Source organism: Pituophis catenifer, unplaced genomic scaffold, assembly GCF_029215685.1.
Source record: "Pituophis catenifer annectens isolate HBS135680 unplaced genomic scaffold, rPitCat1.0.hap2 SCAF_7, whole genome shotgun sequence".
In the NCBI taxonomy this organism is placed as follows: Eukaryota; Metazoa; Chordata; class Lepidosauria; order Squamata; family Colubridae; genus Pituophis; species Pituophis catenifer.
Window position 1 is genome coordinate 44,010,503 of NW_027256887.1, and position 21,099 is coordinate 44,031,601.

Sequence of the window (21,099 nt, forward strand, 5' to 3'; positions counted from 1 at the left end):
AGCATAATTGAAGTTTTAAAATGCAAAAAAAATATTCCAAATATTTATATATACATAGGATTCTAGACACAAAGTTGTGGGGTTTTTTTAATTTGTTGGTTGGTTGGTTGGTTGGTTGGTTGATTAGTTTGTCAAACATGTACAAGATAGCAGGTATGAATATGAACATGGACATGAACGAGGGAAATGAATACAAATAAATGGGAAAAGTAGGACAGGGACAGTAGGCACGCTGGTGTGCTTATGCACGCCCCCTTTATGGACCTCTTAGGAATGGGGTGAGGTCCATGGTAGATAGTTTAAGGTTGAAGCTGTGAGGGTTTGAGGATGTAACAATGGAGTCGGGTAGAACATTCTAGGCATTGACCACTGTTGCTGAAGTCGTATTTTCTGCAGCCGAGTTTGGAGCGGGTTACCTTGCATTTGTATCAATTGTTTGCCTGTGTCTTATTGAGGTTGAAGCTGAAGAAGTCGTTGACAGGTAAGACATTGTAGCAGACAATTTTGTGTACTATGCTTAGATCAGACCTCAAGTGTCACAGTTCCAGATTGTCCAAGCCCAAAATTTCAAGCCTGGTGGCATACAGGATTCTATTGTGAATAGAGGAGTGGAGTACTCTTCTCGTGAAATACCTTTGGACGCACTCAATTGTATTAATGTCTGATATAGAGTGTGGATTCCAGGCAGATGAGCTGTATTCGAGAATTGGTCTGGCAAAGATTTTGTATGCCCTAGTTAGCAATACGTTACCGGAGAAGAAGCTTCGCAAAATTAGATTAACAATTCTTAATACCTTTTTGGCAATGCTGTTACAGTGAGGTCTGGGGTTTATATTATTTGAGATGAGTACGCCTAGGTTCTTGACAGAATGAGAGTCGTCTATGAGGTCATTTCTGCCCAACTTGTATTTGGTGTTCTGATTTTTATTGCCAATGTGTAGGACAGAGCATTTATTAGTTGAGATTTGGAGTTGCCAAATGCACAACCATTCTGACACATGGTCAAGGTTGCTTTGTAAGGCAGCAGCATTGTCAGTGGTGTTAAATAATTTTATGTCATCAGTGAAGAGGACACAGCTGCTTTTAATATGATCGTATAGGTCATTGATGTAAAGCAGAAAGAGTGTGGGTCCTAGAACACTGCCTTGGGGGACACCGCTATTAACTGGTGCCAGATTTGATAGGGCTCTCCCTATTTTGACTACTTATTGTCTGTTTGACAGGAATGCATCTATCCATTTGTGCAGGGATCCAGAAATGCCGTAAGAACTTAGTTTTAACAGTAGTTTGTCGTGCACCACTGAATCAAAGGCTTTGCAGAAGACTGTTGTGACCTAGGCCCATGTAGTGATTACCAAACACAATTCAGTCCTGAACAAACTTATTTTAATAAAACACCTGAGAATTAATTCATTCTCAGCTTAGTCCAAAACAAATTCTTCATAACTAGTCCGTCGGCCTTATCACAACCTTTGATGTCTTTGGCAACCTGCCAAAGGCTTTTCTTAGCAAAAACCCCACAAAGTTCAAGAGACGCTGACAAGAAGCACTGGAATCAAAATTGCTTTTCTACAAAGAACCCAATGGCTCGTTGCTGCTCTTTTAAGCCGTATGGGATTGGCCAATCATCTTCTGACCTTACTACCGAGTCATCCTTTTTGCTTCAGCTACTCTTGCCTTCTGGCAGCTCTTTGCATGTGTGCGCTAAGAAAAGGCTCCTCCTGTTCCTCTGCCTCTCTGCTGTCCGCCTCTGTAGACTCTGGAGTCCGCCCATCGCTCCCAGATGACCCTGGCCCCATCTCTGCCTCAGATGCAGAGCCCTCCTCCGGGCCTTCCCCTGACTCCAGGACTGGCCCATTGTCCTCCCCAGCCTCCTCACTGTCCGACTCCGCTGCCAGGTCTGCAGGCTACTGGTGGACCACAACAAAGTCTATGTAAATTGCGTCTATTGCTTTACCCTGGTCAAGATGTGTGATCCAAATGTTTCTGCAGTGTAGGAGTTAATCTAGATTGTACCTCTTGGTTACTAAGAAGAAAAGACAAAGCTTTATGTAGCAATGTGTATTAATTAACAGTAGGCAGCACAATTTATGGATGCTTTCGTTAAAGTCCTTGAAAAAAAAACCCAGAAATTCTCCAGTAAATTTTTTGATAGTGGTATTTATTGTTAGTAATTACAAAGACAATAGCCCAGATTCACACACACACACACACACACACACACACACACACACACACACACCGACTCTAGGCCACAGACACATAGTTTATTACAATTGACAGAGGGATTCTGCAAAGTGGCTTTCATATTCTAGCATTGAATAAAAGAACATCTACACCTTTTCTCAGAAACCCCAGTTCAGTGTGAGTTTTCCCAAGCTGCTTTTGCTGCATCAGTTCAAATGTTGCCTTTGCTGTATTTACAAGAAAGGTGCAACAGCCCATTTCTTGTGCATTCTGGACCTTTATGTATATTTCTTTCCCTGTCGATTTCCGAGTTGAGCTGTTCCAATAATACAAATTACTGTTTTGCAAATAGGAGCATTTACCTAACTTTGAGAAAAAGTTAGATACTGGATAATGATTCAGGCATGTATGCAGTTCTGGATCTACTTGTGAATGACAATTTTATATGGTAGGTGCAAATGTCTGTGATTATTTTGAATCAATAGCAGAAAAAATTGGGAGTGCACTCCGCTGACTGCAGTGACAAAACTAGCAAACAGAAGCTAAACACTAGGTAACCTGCTAAAACAAATATAAGGCCAGATTACTTAACACACACCCAAACTAATTCTAATCTTATATACAATGGCATTTGAAGAATTTATGGTCCATTTTTCAGAATTTCTGCTGGCAAAGCAGTTTCTGCTGCAGGAAGCACCATTAGCTGCAATATTAATCAAAACAAGACTAGATGGTGTGTTGTGTAGAAACAGCTCAAGGCTGACTGCAAAGCTAAGAGCAAGGAGCTCATACCAACTGCAGAGCAACCATGAAGTTTTAGCAAAGAAAACCCTTTCATAAGTTATCTGCATCATTGAGATTATTGCAAATTTGGTTTCTGGGGGGAGCAAGTTTGCAGTAATAGCTAAGCTTGTAGCATTTGTTTGCAAAACACACATGCAATATGGGTACCCGCAATTGTTTTCTTTTATGAGGAAAACAGCAGCTACTGAGACAAACACCTTGGAGACCAGAGTTTAAACATACATTAATCTAACACTACACGCAGACAGTTTGATGTAGTGGTTAAGGCATCAGGCTACAAATCAGAAGATTATGAGTTCTGAGCCCACCTTAGGCATGAAACCAGATGGGTCACCATGGACCAGTCACATTTTTTTAGCCCTGGGAAGGAGGAAATGGCATACCATCTCCAAAATCTTGCCTAGAAAACTGTAGTCATCAGACGTCAACATAGGTTCAAAGACAAAAAAAGTCCAAGCAGACTCATCATTGCTTTGAAATAGGAAAATATAGACAGATATATATCATGAAGATCCTAGATAAGAATCTCCAGGTTAAGTTGAAGGACATTAAACTTGGAGAGTAAAAAGGGAGAGAAAATAGCAATGTACAAGGTTGCCATCTAGTGGTGAAATGGAAAAAAATGTCAATATTCAGTTTGGTAGATTGCACTGCTATCTATACTATCAGAGAAATATGTCCCATTTCTAAAGTTGGTAAATTGTCTATAATAGCACACTGTCAGAATACTCATGAAGTTTAAGCCATGAATTCCATGCAGTCATAAGATTGTCCATCCTACTTTAGAAGTTAATATGAGAAAAATGAACAGAATGAAACATTTTTTTAAAAGTAAGATATAAATTTTACCCTCTTTTTTTTTTAACTGCTGTTTTGTATGCTGATTCATATTCAAAAGGGGAAGGCTTCATTCGTATTGCCATGGCTGCCATATTTTATCATGCATGGACACCCTGCTGATTCCACTGACTATATGTCCGTATCTATCTCTATATCGAATCTCCAGCACTTAGAGAAAGTGTTGTAACACTTTCAATAAAGAGCACAAGGATAGTAGGCATTGTCAAATAAGGTTCAGCTCTAAGTAGATTGGAAAAATCCAGACAAAGACTGAACATGGGGTCTGCCTCAACAGATCCTCCATCGGATTTACATTATGAAACACAAGGGGCTTGTGATGATTTTTAAGAGTGAACTCCAAGTAGGAAATCAGCTGATATCTCAAGAATGAGAATGAAAAACTAAGTGCTGTCACAAGTATACAAACATCCCCCCAAAAATTCTCAGTGTTAGTAGAATTACTATGTGATTGTCATAATTAAAATCTTACTATTTATTTATGAAATCTTTACAATACATAAAAATAAAAGGCAATCCATCAAACATCCACATCTGCCTATCTCAGGTACTTGGGAAGGACTCGATAGGTTGATAAAAATGGAAATCCAGTCTGAATATCAAGCTGACTGTGCAACAAAATATACAGTGTAACAAACTATAATAATATGAAGGAACTAAATTGCTCTGGGACTGAATTCTACAAACAGTTAAGCAATTGCCACATAACATCCCAGACTTAACTATTGTTGATAATAAAGACAAAAATGTCTGAATAATGAACAATGCAATTACCTGGAGGCTTCAGAAAACAGGTAGTCCTCGACTAATGATCATTTATTTGGAGACTATAGGCAACTTTTATCAGCCAATGCCACCGTTTAGATATCCTGAGATGTGCCTAAGACCTCTAAAAGTTATGACCAGCATTTTGAAATACTGCTCCTACGGCACTGGCATAATATGGCAGAGTCAAGGTTAACCAGAAGGTATGTAAATTCTGCATTTTGAAACAAGTAAAATCTCTAGGTGGTCTTCAAAGGCAACCCCACATAGATCAAATTACAGTCATCTAAAGAATGTAACTGTCCTCAGTGTGTTCTGTGTCAAGTAAGGTCACAAATGGTCTATCAGCCAAAGTTGAACGAAGACTCTCTATTCCTTTAGCACAGTGATGGCTAACTTTTTCTGGGCCGAGTGCCCAAAGTGTCCATGCAGGTGCCCATGAATGCATATGCCCATGCCCAAATCCCCAAAATGCAATGCGTGCGCATCCCCTGCATGCACCCCACCCCCGTGCATGCACGCATCCCCCACATGCGCCCTGCCCCCCACATGCACATGTAGCCCCCGGCACTTACCCTGCCCCCCATGCATGCACGCATGGCCCCCGCATAGCCTCTCCCCCATGAATGCGTGGCAGAGACCCAAAGACCAGCTGGCAGGTGGGAAGCGCACACACGTGCACAACAGAGCTGAACTGGGGCGATGGCTCACATGCCATAGAGAGGGTGCTGCATGCCACCTCTGGCATGCGTGCCATAGGTTCGCCATCACGGCTCTAGCAGGAACCCCAATTTACACAACCTACAACAGTCTGGTTTCTTCTTTGCAGCAGATTATTTTTTAGAAGATGACAAAAAACAGATTTTCCTGACCTGTAGGAACATGTGAAGACTATATGTCTGCTCAGAATTTGTGAGTGTTCTCGCTAACAGGCATCTCCTAGAATTATGCAAGAACTGCTCCATAGGTTATATGAAAAGCTGCAGATGACTTTCACACATTCTCCTTTTATTACTTGCTTGTTTATAGTATCTATATTTTTCTGCTGTATTCTATAGACATGAAAATAAATTCCCCTGAGCAACCAGTTCTTTGAAACTTTTTATGATTTATTTTTTAATCATTTGTTTAATCATCTTACAATATAGTCACCAGTTATTAACTATGACTGACCAATAGTATCATAATATGTAAAATTATGTCAACTTCTGATAGTTTTAGATCAGAAGTCTTATGATTTTGAATTATTAAGTGGATATGACTGAAATTTGGTTAAAATGATATGCCCAAAATATTTTTAAAAAAATGGAGTAGCCCAGAAACTTTTGTTTTTACCTATGTGCCATGGTGCATTTACTTTAATATAGAACATTTTAGTGTAAATTAAAAGACCTGCTATTGAAATACCAAAGAAATAGAAAACAAAGAACCATATATTGTGAACTGCACATAAAGCCAATAATTGATTGAAAAACAATTAAATATAAACCAGATATAAATTAATTAGAGTAGTGCAATATAATCTTTTGTTACTGAGCATCTTAAAAAAATACAAAATGTAATGTGTCTCGAGAGAAACATAGAACATTATAGAAATATGTTCTGAGATGAAAGGACAAATCAATTCCACTGTAACTACGATATGATTATCTTCACTGTAGATGAATGTCTGATGTGTAACATATTCATATGAGTGGTAAGAGTCATTTTTATCTGTTGCCTGGTAAAGGTAAAGATAAAGGTTCCCCTCGCACATATGTGCTACTTGTTCCCGACTTTAGGGGGTGGTGCTCATCTCCGTTTCAAAGCTGAAGAGCCAGCACTGTTTCCGTGGTCATGTGGCTAGCATGACTAAACACAAAGGCGCACGGAAAGCTATTACCTTCCCACCAAAGGTGGTCCCTATTTTTCTACTTGCATTTTTTACGTGCTTTCAAAGTGCTAGGTTGCCTGCTAAGAAAATAATAAAACAAATTAACAGAGAAATAAAACAGCAACAAAATATCTCTAATTATTATGTATTCAAGCTGACATTTTATTTGTGGGAAATGGTCTACTCTTCCTTTTTGGTTTTAAACATGAATGGAACCTCGCCATTTCAGAAAAGACAGGAGTCCATTGATTGAATAACCACATAATACTGATGATTTATTCTAAAAACGAGAATAAAGCCAGGCTATTGGCATATGAAAGATTAAGGTTTTAAGTTCCCCTGATTTCTATAAACAGACTTCATAAATACTCTGGCAAAATTGGTCCAGAGAATTTAGCTGCTGAATTTAAGTAATAGCTATCATCCTCCCAAGTTAAGACGTAGTCCTTCTCATTCTTGGCAAGAAAATACAGTAACAATAAAGATAAATACTTACATTTTATTGCATCTTTCATGTCAAAAGTCTTCCTTTTTGCCTAATGATGGGGCCAAACCCCAACATCAGATTTCACTCTGCCTGTCTGCTAACCTGTATATAGATCTCTGATTGAGGCTTGGACAGTCAATGTGTAAAGGTGTCTCCCCCTTGTGGCAGCTCTTTAAAAAAGGTGTAAGTCACATTTTTGCTCTCCGAGGGAGCATTTTTAGAAAAAACAATTATATTTAGTTATATTTTAAATACGGGGCTACATATATTTTAAATATGGGGTTTCACGGGTACCATGACCACTGAAGTGAAGCATTGATCCTCCAGGAGGGTTCATAATGATGTTCTTTTTTACTGCCGCATAAAGAAACTTCAATAGGTCTTTTAAGGGCTATTTCTTAATGATGTCATTTTCATTCTCTGTGGAATCAGTTTGAAATCATTTCTAATTATTCTGGTATAAAAATGATGTTCTTCTCACACAAAACCTGCTGTAGAGACACTCTAAAGAACCTCTGTAATAATCATAGGGATGATACAGTTGGGGGGCAGTGATCTACCCAGGTTCTATTGGATATCTCAGTCACTGGGAACTAAGACTGCCATTTTGAGTAAAATAGAGTAGAGTAGAGTAGAGTAGAGTAGAGTAGAGTAGAGTAGAGTAGAGTAGAGTAGAGTAGAGTAGAGTAGAGTAGAGTAGAGTACAATGCAATGCAGTGCAATGCAATGCAATGCAATGCAATGCAATGCAATGCAATGCAATGCAATGCAATGCAATGCAATGCAATACAATACAATACAATACAATACAATACAATACAATACAATACAATACAATACAATACAATACAATACAATACAATATGGCTTGGCCTTGGTTGCAAACCTGGCTTGCACTACCTTTGTAATGAGAATATCACAGCACTTATTAAGGTACCTGTGAAGCCACAGCTAACAATTCATTCCTTTCTTCCATTTTCCCAGTTCTATTTGAACCCATGGTACATTATTAGATCTCAAACTTAAATCAACTTCTACTCCTTGCTTCTATTATTTGTTGAAAATCCAGAGGGTTTTGGGTTTTGAGATCAGAATTTCTTTTAAATGTCAAAACTGAAGTCAGGCTGCAACTCTGGTTACTACAAGTTTCCAACAGCCTTGTTTGGAGTGAGGAAAAGATACATTTTCATCATTGCTGGAGCTGAAGAAATGGCAGCCAGAAAGCCTTGTTGTTCACTGCAGTACAAGGAAGGCACAGGAGCGGAGAGAGAAAAGGAGCTTGTGAAGGAGTTGAAGTCTCCACTGCTCCATGCCAAAAACTACCCTGCCCTTTAAAGGAGATGGATAGTGCTGCCAAGTGGGGGAAAACAAAAGCATTCAAAATACAGTAAACCATCAAACCATCCAATAAACTAAGTGACCAGAGAATTTGCTTTGGTTAACTAATGAGAATTTTCTGGCTAAAGAAGGAAAAGGAGCATCAGAAAGGAAATCAGACACAGATAAAAATCCAGCCAACAAATAAATGCATAAATAATATATTTTCAAAACTAAATTGGAAGATCATTTTCAGTGACAAAGCAGCTCACCACAGAATATAACAACATAGGGTAAACTTGGAAAAAAATGTGATTTAGGTGTGATTGAAATTTGACAGCATTTTTATTAGGGTTATTATTTAATAATTGACATTCTTTTTAGATCTATATATAGAAGAATACTCCAAATGAGAAGTTTATCTGTAGTTTTTACTGTGATCCTGTAGCAAATATTTGATATTTCAAGCTGATGTCTTTGTTTCAGTCACTGATCGGCACACATGTGCATTACAGGGTGGTAGGTTGTTATTACTGTTAGGCAGTGAAAGCCATTTTCAGTCCTGTCAAAACATTCTGTTCAATCAGCGTCATTTCCTCAAGAACAGCAATTTTTGTAATTATAGAGTTTAAGTTCCTCTTCTCTGAGTAAGGTAAAGCCTCTGTTAATTTTATGTAGTGCACAACAGAGAGCTAACAGGCTAATGTTGTGACAGGCTGTCATTTATGCTGGGTGGCTCATTATTTTAACTCCACATTATTTCCACAGTAAATAAACAAAAAGAAATGGATTTCTTTATGTTCATATGAATGACTAGGTCATGTGTAAATATTATTCAAAATGATAAGTCATGCATTTAAAATAATGTACTGAGGTAAATAAATTCAATTCACTTTCTTGGACTTTTCCAATAGCAGACAATGAGAATAGCAAGAGATTGTATTGTCTGGAAAAAAATCTAGCTTCCTATATTGATAAGATCTTAAACCTTTATAATTCAGCAGAGTTTGGCTTGGCCTCCAAAATTTTCAAAATGTGCAAAATAATAAATGAAGAGCTGACAAAAATCAAGAAGAAGCTGATAGCACATTTACAGACTAGCAAATTTTACTAAAAGGCATATGCCTTTATGAATTAACAGCTCACTTGATCAGATGCAGTAAATGTCTAAGCTGATGTAGCTTTACATTGAGAAAAAGAACTGAGTCCTTCTGAAGCATCCATTGTTCTTCCTTATTCTCAATGTGCTCATTAAAATGAGCACTTTCTTTCAAATTACTTTTCCACATTTTTGAATTTACTTGCTTGGAAGGTCTTGGACTGGCTTTATTGCTGCACATTCATCAACATAAAGCTTTTGAAAGGCAGTCAATCTGAAAGAATCCAATGGAAGGAGCTTGTTGGGATTTAATTGAAACATGGAAAACCAGGGAAAACCACTGGAGGGAGGGTTATGCAATAACAAGCAGGATATTTAAGCAAACTAGCCACTTTGTCAGAAAGCCACACTCCATTGGTAAGAATCTCAGTTTGGAGGCAAACTTCCAAAGTGGATAGTCCAAAAACAGTGTCAGTTATGGACCAAACCTTTTGGAAACAGAAGCTCAAAGAAAAGTCTTTACTCTAAAAGCAGAACAATCAAAAAAAGTGGGCAGTGGCTACTTTGAATGGTAGAGAAAATAATGAGATGTCTTGGTATGGGAGATTTGAAAATATTGTGGGTACTAGGGAGAAGGGTTGAATGGGAGGAGTATATTCCCAGATGTATCTCCTACTGTGGGTTGTTTGAGGGCAACATGTGGCATTTGAGACTGAAAAGTTTTTCCATCCAGGCTTTATATTAGAATCTAGATTAGGTGTCCAGTTCTTTGCCAGTAAGATATAATCATTTTATAATTAATTTTCTAAGCTGACAAAAGAATGGTTTAGAAACACAGCTGATCAATTTAATTTTTTATCACACTTTATTAAACTGAAAAAAGTAGTTCAAGAAAGAAATAACATTAGCTTTCTATCTTATTAATCAAGACAATTTAAAATAATATTAGAGACTGCAGTGCTGCAGGATTATTAAAAATATTAAGGAATAATAATAATAATAATAATAACACAATGTAATACAGAGAACTGAGGTTTTAAAAATTACTATGAGGTTCTCAAAAAACACACAGAGAAAATCCAGTTTCCACTTGTTTTTCCTCAAGGAATGTTGTTAATAAAACTTTGCAAAGAAATGTTGCTATAATGTTTAAACAAAAATCAAGTACAGTTATCTCAAGTTATTAATGTGAATGGAATTATGGGAGAGACAGAATAAATCCTATGTCAATCATTATGCTAATCATGAGTCTGATGAAACAACGGTAGAGTCTGCTAATTCAGGCAGATTCCCATTTCATTGGGTTGGATCCTTAGAGCCAACTAACCTAGGAAATACTCCAGAACTGGACACAGAATTCTAAGTGTGATCAAATGTAGTATAAAGTGGTACCATCACTTCTCATTATCTTATGCTATCCCTCTGTCTGATGCAGCTAAGACTGTATTGGCTTTTTTGGCAGTGGCAGCATGCTGCTGGCTCATACTTAAATATCATAAGGATACCATAGGATACCAAGATCCCTCTCAAAGTTACTACTGTTGAGACAGGTACCACCTATTCAATACCTGTGCATTTGGTTTTTCTTGCCTAAGTGCAGGACCTTGCTTTTCTCACTTCTGAACTGTATCTTGTTGGATAGAGCCCAATGCTCAAATCTATTAACCTGCAATCTACCATGCTTCTGAATCATGAGCCTATCTCCCAATTGTGGCAATACCTCCACCCAGTCATGTGTCAATAGCAAATCTGATGAATTCCCCTTCAATCCACTTATCTAGGTCAGATGATGTTGAAGAACATTGGGCCCAATGCTGAGTGCAGTTTATCAGCCATCTGCAAATCCATCTGGTGGTGGTACTGTCTATCCCACATTATTCTATCTCATGAAGAAGTAGGCTGCAGTCTGTTTTGTCAAATGCCTTACTGAAGCCCAAATAAACTATATCCACAGCATTTCCCTGAATTTAATCACATTATCAATGAAGGCAATAAGATTTGACAGCATGATCTGGTTTTATATGTTGCTTAATCATCTTTTCCAACCACATGTATATTTTCATCTAATATTTTCTTGCTTTCATACATGTCCACCACATATGATAAGAAGTGCCTGGGGTCTGATTACATTTCCAACATTTGGCGGACATGTTGTTAAACATTTTTGCTAATCTTGCCGGTGGCAAATGCCACCTGTAAAACATTTTATAAAGATTTTCCTTATATGCAGTCAAGTTTTCTATCCACTATTTCATTAAAGTCTCCTAAGCGACAAATATTTTCAAGTGTCTTCTTATGAAGTTTTTAATAAAATTCTTCTTGTCCATTATTTGGTGCATCTAGGAGTATCTGTTTTTTATTTAATGTCACTTCCACCATCAAAATTCTCCCTTCTTCATCTTTAAAAATTTGATTGGCACTTATTGTTTCTTTAATATATAACACCACCCCTCTTCTCTTTTGTTGCGATAGTGAGGAGAATAGTTTCCCCAATTTGGGATATTCCAATAATTTATTATGGTGTTTTAATCTTTGTAGTTTTGTATTTTTTTTTTCATGGAGGAATTCAGTCCATTTATATTAATTGAAAGCAACTTTGTTTCTTCTTGTATTGTTTCACTTCTATATGGATCTTCTAGTTGCTCTTATTTCTCTCTGTTCCTTCATTCTTGCTCCTTCTTGTTCTGCTCCTTCTTTTTTCTCAGCTTCACTTTCCTCTTGTTGCATACACTTTTCTTCTATGATTGAGACTTCTTGGCCTTTTATGTTTTATTTCTCCCCTCGCCTCCTGTCCCTCTTCCATATTAAAATGATAAACATAAATTTTCATTGCTCTATCCAGTGAGTCCATCTATGTCTTTTTTCATGCTAAGTAACTAGGATTCCCTCAGGTATCAGCCATCTAAAGTTTACATTGTGTTTAATCAACATTGTAGTCAGAAACTGATATTGTTTCCGTAGGTCTCTTACTCTCCTAGGAATCTGTTTCAAAACTACCAATTGTATCCCCTTACGTTGTAATGGTTCATCTCTTGCATTATTAAATATTTCAATATTTCATCTCTTATAGATTTTTTCACAAATCTCACATGTACTTCTCTTGGAAGTTTGTGCCTCCTTGCGTAATTCATGTGTATTCTGAAGACTTCATCTATCTCTGCCTCCATCTCCTACTTGTCAATCCCTAATGCCTTTGCCAACAACTCTTTCCTTATGTTTGGTAAATCTTCCCCTTTCTCTTCTTCTATATTCTGAAATCTTAAATAGTGAGCTGCTTTTTCTGTTTTTAATATTATCACCATATTTTCTAGGTCTTTATTTACTTGTGTCAATCTATGATTTGTTTCATCTTTTTTCTCTACTTGTTCTGATTTCTCCTCCATTTTCTAAATCCTTTGTTCATTTTTTGTTATCATTTGCTGAAAGTTCTCAAACTTTTCATCCATATTTTGTATTTTTTTCTTTCATCTCTCCCATATGGTTTCTTACTTCCCCTATATCTTTCTTTATCTCATTATGATTTTTTGTCATGGCATCCTGCATCAACTGGAACAGTATATCCTTTTGGAATGTATTTTGGAATGTATTTGATTTCTCTGGCTGTAACATGCTCCCTATTGACCTCTGATTAGATGGACTTGAGGAGGCCAATGATTGTGTGGGAGATGCTTTCTTCCCTATTTTGGTTAAGATTTGAGGCACTTGTCATCTTGGCAGCTAATGTTGCCTTTTTACTTTTTCTTCCCCTATTAATAAGCTAACAGTAGGTAAACCCACCAGCCCTACTAATAGCCAAGGACTAACCAAAGGTTAACCACAAACCACACCCCAACACTTCAATATCCCACAGATATAGAAGAAAAAACCAAAGCACCAATCCAATTCCTTCAAATTCAATCAACCTTCAATATCTCAGTATCTCAGTCAATTAAATTTGTAATCCACAAGGTCTGCTGTATCCCCAGTCTTTAATACTCCAATGTTCCATGATATCAAGCTGGTCCCAATAATCCACAAAGTCAATCCATACTGGCCATTCTTTATACAAGGGCTCAAACGATAAAAAAAGAGGAAAGGAAAAAAATATTTATCCTTAGGGATGTCCTTTGTACTGTCTTGTTTTATCAAATAGTATTTTTAATCCACAAGGCCCGCTATGTTCCCAGTATTTAATACTCCAATGTTCCAAGATGTTAAACTAATCCACAAAGTCAATCCACATAAGCCTTCCTTTATATAAAAGCTCAAAAAGTAAAAAGAGACAAAAAAAAATATTTATCCTTAGGGATGTCCTTTATATTGTCATGTCTTCTGTCAATTAGTATTTTTAATCCACAAGGCCCTCTGAACCCCATGTTGAATATTCCAATCTTCCAAGATATCAAGCTAAACCCAAAGTCTTCTTCCCAAATTCTCAAAACAAATTTTGTCTTTCCACTTTTCCCTTCAGTCATTCAAAAATATTTATAATCCACAAAAATTCAAAAGAAGTTCTTCTCTATAGCTGCCATCTATCTCACTTTTCCCACATTGGTTTCCAAAACAAACTGTATCTTCAGTCTGTCCCTCAACACCAGGTGCAATAATTCTCAAATCAAAGTGTATAAATTCAGTCTTGTTATTTAACTTTGTCACTTCCAAAATATTTTTTTATATTTTATCTTTGGCCAGTAGATGTCACCCTTACTCTCTTTTTCCCTTTCCATTATGAGTTTGTAGATCCAGGAAGAGAGGAAAAGACTTTCACTTGTTGTAGCCAAAAGCAAGGGAAAAATAATTAAATAAAAGTACATTTTATCCACATATCCATACCTTAGATAATACTTGTCTTGTTAAAATACCTAGTCCAGTCTTTCTCTTCCATTTTAAAGTTAATTTTCCATTCTCTTCTCTCTCTGTTCCAGTGGCTTTGTAATCAGCTCAAAACTTTCACTCTCCACTTTCCTTTGGAGGGGGAAAAACAGTTCCCTCCCTCCTTCTCTCTGGAGTCCCCCTTTCTTCCTAAAGGTATTTTTGAGGAATTTAATTTAATTCTGGCTAGAAAGTAGGCGATCCTTACCCAGATCTGGCACACTGCTTCACTTTTCACTTCTCTCTGTGCTTTCTTCTTCACAGCTCCGGTTCAGCCATTAATAGCCATCTTCTTCTCCTCCTGTCATGAAGATTTTCTGGATCAAGCAAAGTGGACCACCATCCACTTGCGATCAATGGAAAGTCCTTCCTATCTTCATTGCCCCTACAGGGTAACTTTGAAGAACCTCCAGGCAGGCAGAAATTGGTTGGGTTCCACGGAACTCCGCTCACCACAACCGTCTTGCTGTGATGTCAGTGTGAGCTCCTCTTTTCTTCATTTCTAAGTGCTCACAAATCTCCTGTTTGATTATCTTTTCTAGGATTTTCTGAGATATTAATGGCAAGTCTGTAGTTTCCTGGATCAATGTTTTCCCTTCTTGAAGGTTAGAATAGCATCAGCTCTTTCCAATCCTCTGGCTCAGGGGTCGGCAACCTGCGGCTCCAGAGCCGCATGCAGCTCTTTGGGCCCTCTGCTGCGGCTCCCTGTTGTCCTGTTGCAACAGAGAGATGAAAGAGCTGTCGCCCTGTCACAGCAGTGGCATGGCTGGAGCCCTAGTGTGGGAGCAAAAAGCCCCTGCATTTGCCTTTGCACAGCAACAGCATTCTACCTTCATCGTGGTACATTTGCTGTTGTCGCCAGCAAAAAAGGCTGGGAAGAATGGTGGGGACGTATCTTGCGGGGTGGGGGCCATCTCCCAAGCCTGGCCTTCCTTCTCCCTTGTCAGCAGGACCAAGATAAAGAAGGGGGCGGTGTAGGAAAGTGCTCCCCTCCCCCACCAAGCACCAAGCACAACAGCCAAGCAGGAGGGGGAAATGACCCAGCAAAAGCACCCCTATTGGCAAGTTGGACGGCAGAGAGGCATCGCCCAGCTCTCACAGCAGGACACTGTTCGGCACCTCCAGATGCAAGCTGCCACTTTCTGTTTCCTGTGCCTTCCCAGATCTCAGCTCCTTCGTCCCAGTGAGAGCTATGTTTTTGCTCACTTTCTGTTGCCTGTGCCTTCCCTGGGCACTGATGGCTGGGGCCATGGGGGGGGGGGACAGCAGAGGCGTCAGGGCTGCTTCCCCCCCTCAGCAAACCGGGCCTCAAGGAGCATGGAGAGTTGCAGGAAAGTGCCAGAGGGTCAGAATATGGGCTTCGATGTCACCCTACACACATTTCCAGCATGCACTCCTCTGTCCCGAAGTAGGATTGAGTGGGGGGGAAGGAAGCAGGGGGAAGGGGGAAGGGTAGGAGGGAAGGAGACGTCTGGCTGGCTTTCCTTTGGCAGGGGGTAGGGGGAAGACCCAATACCCCCTCCATGGCCTGCCGCTCCTCTTGCAGCGCTTTGCGCAGCACAGAGAAAGTGTGCTTCACAATGGGGGAGACGGCATCCCCTCCTCCTCCTGGAGCCCATTTAACTGCTGTGCAAGGCACTGTGTGCAGCAGTTAAGATTTAGCACACTCTTCACAATGGGGGAGATGGCATCCCTCCTCCTCCTGGAGCCCATTACAACATGGAGCATCTTCCGCAGATGGGCCGGACCAGTGTCTCAGGTACAGGCAAGACTAAGAAGCGCCAGAAGAAGCCTCTGTTAGATGAGAGGCAAGTACAGGGGCATTTCCCTCTCATTTGGAGCGAGTCTCCATCCCTGCCGTCGCCTTTGCCTTCTAGCTTCATTTATCTGGAAATCTGAAATGACTCTTGATTTTAAATCCTATGTGAATGTGTGGGTGAAAGGAAGGAGTTATTTTGTTCAAGGTATGAGATACACTCCCACAAATTCTCAGGTTATGAATGGAATGGGCAGACTCCATTACATTCGTAACTTGAGGATTACCTGTATATCCAGGTCATGGTTTCATCCCACAAGTTACAGTAATAGCAACAATATCTTTATATTTATTACCAGTTCAAACCCCAAACAATCACATGAACTCAATTCAACCAGTTCAAACCCCAAACAATCACATGAACTCAATTCAACTCAGGAAAACAATCCTATGATAATCATGTTGTTTCTATTCTTCTCCTGGAGAGACACAAAGACAATAAGAATATATTATCTTTACATTATCTGTCTCATTGCAGCCAGTTATATGCAAATATCCATAGCAGGTTCCCAGCAGGCCAGAAGAGGGAAGGAACTTTACAAAGTCTGATCTTGTCATAAGAAACCAGTGTAATCTTTATATGGTGTTGGGAGAATTTTGCTGGAGGAAAGGTTGTTTGTTTCATATGTGAAAGAGCATACCAAAATGCAATTATACCACATCTAAAATTTGCATTCTGAATTGGCATAGTACATGAATTGCTCTCTCAAATGAAGGAACTCTAATTATTCTGAAATCACCTAACAATTGAATCAGGATCTAGGTTACATGATAATTTCTCAAATGTCATATTGAAAAAACTTCTATTTCCACCCAGTCTAAAAAATATAGACTGCCACCTACTCAGCAGGATATGAGATTTCTTCTGTGCATAGGTCTCCATTGCCTGTTCAGCACAAGGTTCAGTCATGTTGGTCCTCCACAATAAAACATTTTTAAAAATCATATGGCTTTTATTATTTGCTTTGCCAGCATCAAGAAGCAAAACATTTTGCAGTGAGGATTTCTCGGGCCTCAAAGGCAAGATGATTTTTTGAATACAGGCCATGTTCTAAGACTTTGGGGATCAGTTTATACAGGCGGTTTCAGCAATTTATCAAGAACAAACGGCACAAATTATTATTAATGGAAGTTTAACTACGAATTTTAGTATTGAAAAAGGAACAAGACAAGGTTGTCTGCTATCCCCATTGTTGTTTATTTTAACATTAGAAGTCTTGTTGAATACAATACGGGACTCGAGTACTTTGAAGGGAATAGTGATAAAGCAAGAGGATTATAGAACAAGGGCATTTGCAGATGATCTGGTTGTTACCCTAACACAGCCGATGGAATCAATAATCCAGATGAAAGACATTATAGAAGAATATGGTATGGTATCAGGATTTAAACTGAACCAGAAAAAAACTAAGATGATAGTTAAAAATATGACACAAGATCGAAAACAGGAATTTGAAAGTAAGGCAGGCTTTGAAATAGTATCAAAGGTTAAATATCTAGGAGTTCAGGTTGCAGATTCAAATATAAAATTGTTCAAAAATAATTATGAGGTGTTGTGGCGAGAGGTACAAAAGGATATGGAAACTTGGAAAAAACTGCAGCTGTCTTTACTTGGAAGAATAGCAGCAGTTAAGATGAACGTTTTGCCAAGATTTCTTTTTTTTGTTTCAAATGATTCCGGTGCTTAAAAGTGATAAACAACTGGGAGAATGGCAAAGAGGAGTGAATAAGTTTGTATGGAATGAGAAAAAGCCGAGAGTTAAGCTGAAAATTATGCAAGATGTTCCAGAAAGGGGAGGCCTTAAACTTCCAAACCTACAATTATATTATGAAGCAGCAGCCTTGACGCAAGCAAGTGATTGGTTTGGAAGGACAAAGACTGGAATATTGAATATAGAAAGTTATGATCTTGAATTTGGTTGGCATGCATATTTATTTTATGAGAATAAAGTGGATAAAGTATTCAAAAGCCACATACTTAGGAACTCTTTGATGAGAGTTTGGAAGAAGCACCGATTCAAATGGGATTATAAAATACTGTTATGGCTGGATCTTGGTCATATCATGTGGAATACAAATATAATGTCACTCGGGGGGGTTATATAAAGAAGTTCTTTTTATGGATGGGGGCAGATGGCAATTAAAGATATTAGAAACACTGTTGGAAGAAGGGACTAATTTAACTTGGTTACAGTATAATCAACTTCAACTGAGATGGAAAGAAGACCAAAAAACTGGTATAATGATGCATGAAGAAGAATTGGTTAGACATATAAAAGAGAAAGGTCCAATGCATATTAAGAGGGTTTATAATGTTTTGTTAGAAAGAGATTCGGAAAATGAATTGGTTAAAGATTGTATGATAAAGTGAGCACAAAACTTTGCAGAGCCAGTGATGTTGGAAACATGGGAACAAATATGGGTCCAGAATGTTAAATTTACAGATTCGCAGAATTTGAGGGGAAATTTTTATAAAATGTTTTATAGGTGGCACTTAGATCCTAAGAAATTATCGTGTATGTATCCTAATGTTCAACCAAAATGCTGGAGATGTGACTGCTTAGATGCCACATATTACCATATGTGGTGGACTTGTAAGAAAGTGAAGGCTTTTTGGATAAAAATTTGGTGGGTTATGCAAAATGTTTTGAAGAAAAAACTACGGTTCTCTCCACAATTGTTTTTATTGGGTATAGTTAAGGGTTTCACATTGGATGAAACAAAGTTGATACTGTATATGGTGACAGCAGCGAGATTATTGATAGGTCAATACTGGAAAAATGATGTTATGCCTACTATTGAAGAATGGATTATGAAGATGGCCAGTTTTGCAGAAATGGCGAAGATCTCAGCATACCTAAAAGATCGGACTCAAGAGACTTATGTATGGGAGTGGAAAAAATGGATAGATTATGTGCAGAATAAATATCAAACTAGGAAATATCAGATAGCTTTTAACTAAATGTACTATATAGGGATAGAATAATTGAATTTTTATGAAGATTTGAATAATATACAGGGGGTGGAAGCGTTCAAGTTTTATAAAATGTGATTTTGATTTGGACTATATTCTGAGGAAGTCATGGGGGGAGGGGAGGGCTAGGGAGGGTTAGGGAGGGTTGGGAGGGGAAATTGGGGAGAAAATGTATTTGTAAAACTTTTTAAATTAAAAAAAAAAAGAAGCAAAACATTTTGCAGTGAGGATTTCTCAGGCCTCAAAGGCAAGATGATTTTTTTGAATACAGGCCATGTTCTAAGATTATCCCATCAGATTTCCAAAGATACAACTCCAGAGATCTTTTTGAAGACCAAGTCATTTCTACAATATACTCACATGAAGAATTTATGTATGAAAATAACTACATTAAGTAGGGAAATATGCAAATATACCCAAGTCCAAATATCCCATAAAATCTCATTTTTTCTATATTGTAAAATAAATCTTGGTGAGTTTTATTGTGCAGAGCAAAAGTGCATGGGACAGGATCCAATGATTTCAAGCAGTTGCTGACTTCTTCACATTAGACTGTTAATCAGAAGGGAAGAATTTGTCCTACAATTGATTATAATACTCTCAACCTATCCATACAACCATCATTCTCATGACATATTGTATATCAGACACACATTAGTTTTTCTAATAAGTAGGGCTACTGTATCTGCAAAATTCCAGACAATCACTAAATGTTAATGAGAATTACAGAAGGAAAGCTCCTTCTCCTGGTTATTCAAATCTGTTTGCAATCTAGATGCAATTATCCTATGAAGCCAACTTTGGATATCCTTCTTTGCCCCCCATCTGAAGAAAACTGGAGTTTAACAGAATTTGTGGACAGTTTGTATTTCCACTGACAATAAATGGTATCTCAACCTGCACCCAGGCAGAAGATATCTTAATTTATATTCTTCCTTCTTCTTGCAAAAGATGAGTAGCCTGTCTCTTCCACTCTAACCACTTACAACAGTTAGAAGTACTAAAGGAACCCCATGGTTGCAAAACTGCTGATACGGTTTTCTAACATTCTAAGGCTTATCAATAGAACAAAGTCAATAAATTGATCTTTTGGAGGGTTTTTTTTCTTTTGCAATATTTTTCACAGTAGCAATTGTGGAGAGTTAACATTTTTTTTAGAAAAAAACATTTTGAATGTAAGGTGGACGGAGATTATTACTACATGAACTCATGTGTTAAAGATTAGCATTTTAGCACTCCCACAAATGAGATTTACATTGCTCTCATTTAATTGATTACAGAAATAGTAAAAAATTCTGAGTCTCATGACTCAGAGAAGGAGGGCCTTCTCGGTGGGGGCACCCACTATCTGGAACGAGCTCCCCCCAGAGATACAGAGGATCCCGGATCTGCGCACTTTCCGCCGTGCTCTTAAAACCTTCCTATTCCAGCAAGCTGGCCTGGCCTAATTTCCTCCCCTGTTTTAAAATTCTTTTAAATTGAAATTTTAATCTGTTTTAAATTATTGGTGTTTTTAATTGTCTCGGGCTAAATTATTTAATCTGGTTTTAATTAGGTTTCTAACTTTTGTATCTATGTCTAAAACAAACAAACATCATGGAAACTTATATATTGGACATTTTATGACACAAAACCAAATGTCAGGCGAGGCATGTTTAGCTGTGCAGAAGTATTGGCAGGTTTCTTTTCTTTATTCTTTATTCATTTGTTTCAATTTATTTGTTACAATCCAGTTGAGGAGCTGAAGATCTACATCTACTGCTGAGAACTATTTCTAATCCATATTCTTTGGATTGGGTTATTTGGAGGAAAAAGCAGCAAAATAACTTCAGAATTACTGGGAAACTGCATGACTAATGATCACAAGCTATGTCCTTCAAGATTACACTACAGCTATTTAAAACTGCCCAGGTTGTTAGAACATGCAAAACGTCTTTCCCACTCTCCCTCAATAATACAGGTAGTCCTCAATTTACAACCAGAATTTCCATTGCTAAGCAAGGTGGTGGTTAAGTGAGTCATACTCAATTTTACGACTTTTTTTGCTGCATTTGTGAAGAAGGAAAAG